Below are 9,512 nucleotides of genomic sequence, written 5' to 3' on the forward strand. Positions count from 1 at the left end.
TAACCTAACCTATGTTGTACCTTAACCTAACCTATGTTGTACCTTAACCTAACCCATGTTGTACCTTAACCTAACCCATGTTGTACCTTAACCTAACCCATGTTGTACCTTAACCTAACCCATGTTGTACCTTAACCTAACCCATGTTGTACCTTAACCTAACCCATGTTGTACCTTAACCTAACCCATGTTGTGCCTCAACCTAACCCATGTTGTGCCTCAACCTAACCCATGTTGTGCCTCAACCTAACCCATGTTGTGCCTCAACCTAACCCATGTTGTGCCTTAACCTAACCCATGTTGTGCCTCAACCTAACCCATGTTGTGCCTTAACCTAACCCATGTTGTGCCTTAACCTAACCCATGTTGTGCCTTAACCTAACCCATGTTGTGCCTTAACCTAACCCATGTTGTGCCTTAACCTAACCCATGTTGTGCCTTAACCTAACCCATGTTGTGCCTTAACCTAACCCATGTTGTGCCTTAACCTAACCCATGTTGTGCCTTAACCTAACCCATGTTGTCGCCTTAACGTAACCCACGTTGTCGCCTAAACCTGCTCTGTAATTGTTATACGACTCGTTCAATTACTGTAGTGTTGCCCACCCGCAACCCTCGCAATATAGTTCGCTACTCGCACTGCCCGCACCCCTGTGTATCGCTTCATGTTAAACACCTTGCAAGTCTTGCTCACTTTCCACATGCTCCTGCTGTACACTGTAATGTGGATGGCAGCAGGACGTACATGCCGCCCCTCCCCACGTCCCCACCTTGCCCCCTGCCTTCGCAAGCTGGTTGGTGAGAAGTTTGCATGTTCAATGCCCTTCGCATGCGACGTACTCAGGCTACGTTGTGGTGCGGCCTGTGTCAACTGTCCGCTGATGTCGTACGCGTGAACCACAATCTGTACTGCACATTCGTCCTTATGTACTGAATGATACATCGTGGCACATGTGTGACCGCACAACGACTGCGCCCAAAAACGGCGGACCATACAGTGCAAATATTGTGCACGCAGCTACGTGTCGTCTCCCTATGAGAGCTGGATTGCAGTGTGGTACGCCATAGAGACGTGTGGGAGGAACGGACGCCGTGGATGGCGATCAGCATGAGCTGTCTGTTGATGTATTCGGACCTAGTCGTCTCTCCTCACACACCGTGATGGCATGGTGCACCGCGTTCCATATCTGCGACATGCTACAGAGGCCGGTTGACAGTCGTTCGAGCAATGGACATCGCATACGTACGGGGGCCACCTTCCACGTATTGTCTAGGCGTGCACATTTTGTTGCGTGTATGTGGGCAGACGTAGTGTGGCGTGACACCTGACACAGGCATGCAATAATCGTTGAAGTTGCAAATGGCGATGGACGCCTGCGTTTTCTGGTGAAGTTACGCAAATGAACAAATGGTAACCTGTTGTGGTGCGGTTGTTCTCGCTAGGGGTGAATCGGTGATGGCGACGATAGGTTGAGGTACTAACCGGTTGTTCCAGCGATACCCACCATGCCGACGAAACTGAACGGCATCTGGGTGTGAAGCGATACGCGGCGGTGGCTGGGTGGGACCGTCCCCGGCCGGTGAGGGGGCGCCTCCCGGCGTGCTGGCCGCGCGGTGCGTGGGCGCACGCGCTACAGCCGGCTGGTGGGGGCGGCCAGTGGCAGGCGCGCCGGCCGACGGACGCGGCAGGCGTCGCAGCTGCGCGCCGGCGCACCCTGCGCGCGGCGCCGTGCGGCCAAAGTAGGTCCTCGCGGGCCCGGTGCGAAGCGCGGTGGACATCTTCAGTGTGCTGGTCCGATTGAGGACTGTGTGCGTTGAGGATGCGCCGCCGCCCGGCGCTCGGCGCCGCGACGCCGTCTGCTGCTCGGTCGCCCCAGCGGTTCTCGCTGGTGGTTTGTATCGCAGCTGTGCGGATGTGTTGGCGCGTGCGCTGTGCTGGGAGAGTTCGCTTCGGCACCCAAGTGGGGCTTTTGTCCTTCTGTGGCGCTGGCGTTGGAGCTGCCGGTCACCGTAGGTGGCGCGTGTTGTCTCCCGCCGGCAATGCCACGACAGCACGCTCCCGGGCCTCTGTCGGCAGCGGCAAGCTCAGTTGGGAGCACGGGTGGTCGCACCGAAAGCGTCTACTCGCCTAACTCCGGGCGATTGCGCCTCTCTCGAACCCGACCAAGTACTTGGGACGGCGCTGCGCGCCGCCGGGACCTGAGAGGGTTTCGAGGTGTATTGTGCAGGGGAGCTCAGCCTCCTCCTGTTTGCAGAATGATTGAGCGGACGCTTGCGTGTTCGCGCGGGCCCCCGGGACACACTCCCGGGCGGCCGGCTGCTCAGCTCTAGTTGACGCAGCTCCCTGGTTGATCCTGCCAGTAGTCATATGCTTGTCTCAAAGATTAAGCCATGCATGTCTCAGTACAAGCCGCATTAAGGTGAAACCGCGAATGGCTCATTAAATCAGTTATGGTTCCTTAGATCGTACCCACGTTACTTGGATAACTGTGGTAATTCTAGAGCTAATACATGCAGTCCTCACTCGGGGAAGTGATGCGTCTCACATAGCCTCTCCTTCCCAAGTGGCTCTTTCCGCCTTCCCGTGGTGCCAGACGTCAAGCTTGGCATTCTGCCTTGCGTCAAAAGGGAGAGCTGCGACCCAACCCGATGCGAAAGCGAAGGGTGCGTGGCACAGGGGGAGCTGTGTCGAGGGACCGAACACCAGTCCCTTTCTGTTCGCAGGGCACAGACCAGCAGGTGCTCTGCATGCCGGCGACCTCGTTTGTCGGCGTGGGATCACGGCGCGAGTCGGCAAGGGTGCTTCGCCGCGCCCCTGGGTAACCGGGGCGTGTTCTGCCAAACCCAGGTGGTGGTGACATCGCCTGGGCCAGGTTAGATGGGCCCAGACCGCCGAACGACTGGGGGACCGACCCACCACCTGAGTAGGAGTGGGTCCCTGGCCTTCGGGTGGAAACTCGGGCAAGTAGGCGGCGAAGGGCGAGAGGTGCATCCGCCTCTCCGGAGTGCGGGGTGCAGTTGCCGAGGAGCGTCGTGTGAAATCGTCGGCGACGAGGCCATCGATGGGGACCAGTGCGCTGGCGACGGCGTGCTGAACCCGGCAGCTCTGAAGTGCCCTTGACCTAGGGGCGAGGTCGGTGGGCGAGCTGCAGAAGTCCCCCCCCATGCCAGAGGAGCCGGTCCGGGGCAAGAGACGGGCTCCCATCTTTCATCACTCGTTACTCATCATGGCGGCATCTGAAACGAGTGATTCTTGTGCGACCAAGCGCGCTTCTACTGCGCCTGATCCCTCTCCCCAGGACGAGCTGGGACAGGCAGAAGGTGAATCTGTGACACAAAGGCACAGTAGAATTTCACTGCTCTTAGAGCAGAACATAAAAAATGGGAAGATAAGCCAAGCGGCTTTAACAGCTATTAAAAATGAACTTACTGCATGGGCCATCGCCCACGCTAAATTAGAAGGACGAGTAGAAGAACTGGAAAAAGAAAATCAAAGATTGAGAAACCAACCGACTAAGACTTGGGCGGCGGTGGCTGCGCAGGCGCCAACAAAGCTGCATACTACAAAAGATAGTATTGACAAAGCAGTCAAAAGAACAGACACTGCGGTCTTCCTCAGGACACTGCCTGGGCAAGACACCAGTGTCAAGAAAATACAAGAGCTCTTTACGAAGACCATATACCCGACCAAAGATAAGATCAGAATAAAAAGAATAAAACCTAGTAGAAACTCAGTTATAGTAGAAGTAGCCTCGGAAGAGGACAAGGACAAAATATTAAACAATCAGAAATTAAATTCACTTGTCAAGTGCGAACCTCCCAAGAAGAGGAATCCACTTGTAATTCTCTACGACGTTCCAACCATCATGACAGATGACGAATTGACGAATACAATAAGAGAGCAAAATTTCGATGACACAGACGAGGAGGAATTCAGAAAGAGCTTTAGATTGAGATTCAAGACGGGGCCTCGGGGGCGTGATGTGGTACATCACGTAGCCGAGGTCACGGCACAGATGTGGAAAAGAATTACAGCAATGAGCAGACTATATGTAGGTTTTCACTCAATTAACGTAAGAGACTACATCGTGGTACCTCGCTGCCACAACTGTGGTGACCTGGACCACATCCTAAGGATGTGCACCAGGGAGTCGGCTTGCACGAAATGTGGTACAAGTGGACATAGCCGTAAAGACTGTAAAGCAGCAGCGGTCTGTATTCCCTGCAAAAACCGAGGGAAGAAGTCATGCGGAGCCTCAGGGCGCAGTTGCCCAACATACAGAATGTTGGAACAACGACTCATCTCAAAAATAGACTATGGCTGATCATAGCCCAAGAAATAGGATGCCAAAACATAAATCCCCAAGTAAGAGGAGGCGGGACGCTATGAGGGCAACCAGATTTAAGAATTTCCTAATGGCGCTTTCAAGTGCCACTACAACGGAAATAACAGATAAGGCCGTACAAACGGAGCCTTATATGATAGACAAAAATATACAGACAGATCCTCCAGTGGTTAACATAGATCCCGCCCCTCGACGAAGGGAAATAATGCCGACAATCCACCTGAAGCGGCAAGAGCATCCTACAACAGAGATATCTTTGATAAAACCCAGCATAAAACCCATACAAGAAAGTGCTGTTACAAGCACAAGCTCGAAGCCCACAGTGCATAACACCCCAGTGGTCAGATTGCCACCCGTGGACCCGGTAAGGGTTTATCCCAACATCGAGTACACGATGCAACTGGCCAGACTGGAAGAGCCGATTACCCTGGCCACCGCCTTACGGCATGTGGTCCGAGTAGGACACGAAGAGGGAAGAAAGGTAACCTTCTCGGTAATGGAGGCTGTAGATAGAATACAGCTTAAGTCAGTGAATCTCCCAACCGATTTCGGAGCCCTGCGAGACTTACTGAAAAAAGTTTTTGAGAGACGCAGTGAAAAGTTTGACCTTCAGGACATCTACGAACAGGCCGTATTGGCAAATGGACGAATTGCTTTCGACTGGAGTAAGACCTGGCCGGACGACCATATGCACACATACTTTCCACGACGACAGAAATAACAATTGGACAACTGAACACGCATAACAGTCGACTTGTCATGCAGGAGCTCCGTAAAGAGGTGGAGGAGAGGAGACTAGATGTGCTCTGCCTACAGGAGCCGTACTCCCAAGCTGGGAAAATAGCCTTTGCTGCTACAACATGGCAAATTGTCAGCGGAGATGAGGATCCAAGAGCAGCAATAATAATAACAAATAAACTCCTAAGGGTAACTACCCTCTCACAATTTGCAACTCGTCACTGCAACGTCGTGGAGCTCCAGTCACCAACGGGAGTAATCATACTCATAAACATGTACTTCCAATATGGAGATGAAATAGAACGGCATTTGGAACATCTGGCAAGAGTCACCACGGCGTTGCGAGGACGAAAAATAATAATAACAGCTGACATCAATGCAAAATCCCCCCTATGGTACAGCGGCACCAGAGATGCAAATGGTGATAAAGTAGAGGACTTTTTAATGGCTTCACAGCTCGTGGTGGCAAACAAGCCGGGCAATCCTCCTACCTACACAGCAGGAGGAGGACAAGGAACGAACATAGACGTTACCTTAACGTCACATAACGCAGCCAATTTAATAAAGAACTGGACAGTTATAGGCAATGCCACCACGAGCGACCACAACCTAATAACTTTCACCTTGAGTGAAAGAGAGTGCCGCTGGACCATGGGATGGGAGGTGCAGTACAATTATAATAGAGCGGATTGGGAACTCTTAGCGAGGGAGTGCGACATTCCTCCATCACCAGAAGGTGACGTACACGAAGACTTCGACATAGACAGACAAGCTGAGGAACTGGTGGGTGCAGTACATAGAGCGGTGAGGGCCGCTGTACCAACCAGGAGGAAGGCCGTGGCGGCCTCACCAGCACCATGGTCGCCCGAATTAGAGGAGTTACGTCGGTCTGTCAGAAGGCTAAGGAGAAACTACCAGCGCAGTGTCGTCTGGCTGGAAAGACAAAGATGGCAGCTGCAATACAGGGAGGCTAAGCAAGGTTTTCAGAAGGCACTACGTGAAGTGAGATTACGGAGCTGGGAAAGCTATGTGCTGAACCAGTTAGCTGTGGATCCGTGGGGCCTCCCTTATAAATTGGTAAGGGAAAAAATCCGCTCTCCTCTGGAGCTATCAACTGTCAGGCGGGGGGACGGGATGACGGAGTCTTGGCAGGAAACTGCTGAGGTCCTTCTCCAGTCCCTGCTGCCTGACGACAACGCGGACGAGGAAACTGAAAACCAAAAGCAACTGCGGGACGCATATGTAATGGAATACAATAACAACACGGCAGTCTACCCATTCTCGGAAGAGGAGGTGGCTGCACAAATAAAGTCCCTGAAACGAGGGAAAGCTCCAGGACCAGACGGCATTGTGGCTGAGGTGGTGCAATTTCTGGCACCCCAGTTGGTGGCGCCGTTAACTCGCCTCTTCAATGAGTGTCTCCAACAAAGGAAGTTTCCCAAGATCTGGAAAACTGCAAATGTAATCATAATCAAGAAGGGACCAGAGAAAGATCCAACTGACGCCAAATCCTATAGGCCAATCTGTTTATTGGACCTATTCGGAAAGCTCTTGGAGAAACTGCTGGCTGACAGATTGACGGCTCATCGGATGCTGTGCGGGATGAGCAACAGGCAGTTCGGCTTCAGGCCGGGACGGTCGGCATCTGATGCGATCGCTCTGGCGGCTGAGGTCTGCGGCTCGACCCCGCACAAATATGTCGTTGGCATCATGGTGGACATCAGTGGCGCCTTCGACAACCTGTGGTGGCCTTCGCTCTTCTCCTGCTTACGGGAGAAGGAGTGTCCAGGGCCGCTATATGGGTGTCTGAGGAGCTATTGTAAGGATAGGGAGGTTTGGCTATCATCCCCTAGCGGAAGAATCGGAAAAACAATTAGTAAGGGATGTCCCCAAGGCTCAGTACTGGGGCCCCTGTTTTGGGACTTGCATATGGAACCTTTGTTAGACGAACTACAACAAAGTGAAGAAGTGCTAGAGGTGATAGCCTACGCAGATGACCTCCTCCTGCTGGTCGGCGGTCGTAGCCGAGAGGATATAGAACCAAAAATTGAAAGGGCCATTGAAAGACTACACCAATGGTGTCTTAAAACGAAAATGAAAATTTCCCCAAGCAAGTCTACTTATCTGTTACTAAAAGGTCAGCTAATAAGAAATCCTACAGTGAGAATCGATGGCTCACCAGTTCTTCGGCGACGTGAGGCACGATATCTGGGAGTCATAATTGACGAGAGATGGAACTTCGGAAGGCACATAGAAGCCGTAACACAGAAAGCTCTACAAATATTAAACAATCTCATTTCCATTGGACATAAACGTTTTCATCTCCCCCCTCATCTTATCAGACTTTATCACAACAGCATCCTCACATCAGTAGTGGGTTACGGCTCGGGAGTCTGGGCGCACAGGCTCACGCGGGTCGTGCCCGCCATGACAGTGAGAAGAGTCCAGAGAAACATGATACTAAGATCAGTGGGGGCCTATAGGACGTCACCGGGGGGAGCTCTGTTAGTTATAATGGGGCTCTGCCCGCTAGACATCAAAATTAGAGAACAAGCGGCATGGTATTGGGTGAAAAAAGGAGATGGGGAAAAAATAATAGATATCATGGGTGTGAGAGTAGAGGATAAAAGGGAGATAAGAAACAGAGGGGAGGAACTGTGGCAAAGGAACTGGGAGGAGGACGAAACGGGAAGAAGAACATTTGAGTTCTTACCTGATGTCAAAGAACGTGGTACAATGAAGTATTTTGAACCCACACGAGGACTCATCCACTTCCTCACTGGTCATGGACCCTATCCGACATACTTATGTCGGTTTGGGAAAAGGGCAACCCCCGAGTGCGACTGTGGCGCAGCGGAAGGAACTCCCGAACATGTGGTTTTCGAGTGCCCTCTCTTCAATGACGTGGCGGAAACTTACAGAGACAGACTTCCACATAACCAGACATACGACCTTTTAAGGCAGGAAGACACTTTTCATACCTTGAATGCTCTGGCAGAAGAGGTATCACGAAAGGTTTTAATAGAGTACCTAAGGGATCTAGGGTAAATATCAAATACCTAATTCTCGAACAACCAACCGATTAGGACTTGATCTCAGTCCCATACCGCCTGTGCGTGGAATGGCCGACTTCTGGTAGTTGGAAACCGCCACGTGCGGGATTAGGGGGATGGGATCAACAAACCGATCACGACAAAGCACCAATAAGACGTAGGTTAAGTTAGTAGAGTAGGATTAGATTAGAATACTAACATAGGAAGCTGCAGCGATTACTAACCTCGGCCGGCCCAGTGCCAGGGGCACGCTCCTCGGGGTTAGCTCGGGGAGCCTGGCCACTCCAAGTAGGTTTATACTCACTGGCACACCTGTGACGCTGCAGTTAGTAGTCATTCTAGATTAGACATAGGTAAATTAAACTGCTCATTGCTTTTGCAAGAAATTAACACTAACTCAGGAACCTAAAGTAGTATCTCATAAATAGAATGCATAGGTAAACTAAAGTATTATTGTAACTGTAGGAATTTAATATTACCTAAGAACTTAGAAAGTAGCTCACTAACACTATTTGTAAATTAGCTGCAAAATATTAAACTATGTAATAATCATTATGGCCCACTAATCATGTTAGGAGGTGGGCTAAACATGTATAAATAATATTGTTGTCAATAAAGATTTTTTTTTTTTTTTTTTTTTTTTTTTTTTTTTTAAAAAAAAAAAAAAAAAAAAAAAAAAAAAAAAAAAAAAAAAAAAAAAACAGAGTCCCGACCAGAGATGGAAGGGACGCTTTTATTAGATCAAAACCAATCGGTCGGCTCGTCCGGTCCGTTTGCCTTGGTGACTCTGAATAACTTTGGGCTGATCGCACGGTCCTCGTACCGGCGACGCATCTTTCAAATGTCTGCCTTATCAACTGTCGATGGTAGGTTCTGCGCCTACCATGGTTGTAACGGGTAACGGGGAATCAGGGTTCGATTCCGGAGAGGGAGCCTGAGAAACGGCTACCACATCCAAGGAAGGCAGCAGGCGCGCAAATTACCCACTCCCGGCACGGGGAGGTAGTGACGAAAAATAACGATACGGGACTCATCCGAGGCCCCGTAATCGGAATGAGTACACTTTAAATCCTTTAACGAGTATCTATTGGAGGGCAAGTCTGGTGCCAGCAGCCGCGGTAATTCCAGCTCCAATAGCGTATATTAAAGTTGTTGCGGTTAAAAAGCTCGTAGTTGGATTTGTGTCCCACGCTGTTGGTTCACCGCCCGTCGGTGTTTAACTGGCATGTATCGTGGGACGTCCTGCCGGTGGGGCGAGCTGAAGGCGTGCGACCGCCTCGTGCGTGCTCGTGCGTCCCGAGGCGGACCCCGTTGAAATCCTACCAGGGTGCTCTTTATTGAGTGTCTCGGTGGGCCGGCACGTTTACTTTGAACA

This window comes from Schistocerca piceifrons, unplaced genomic scaffold, assembly GCF_021461385.2.
Source record: "Schistocerca piceifrons isolate TAMUIC-IGC-003096 unplaced genomic scaffold, iqSchPice1.1 HiC_scaffold_288, whole genome shotgun sequence".
Classification (NCBI taxonomy): Eukaryota; Metazoa; Arthropoda; class Insecta; order Orthoptera; family Acrididae; genus Schistocerca; species Schistocerca piceifrons.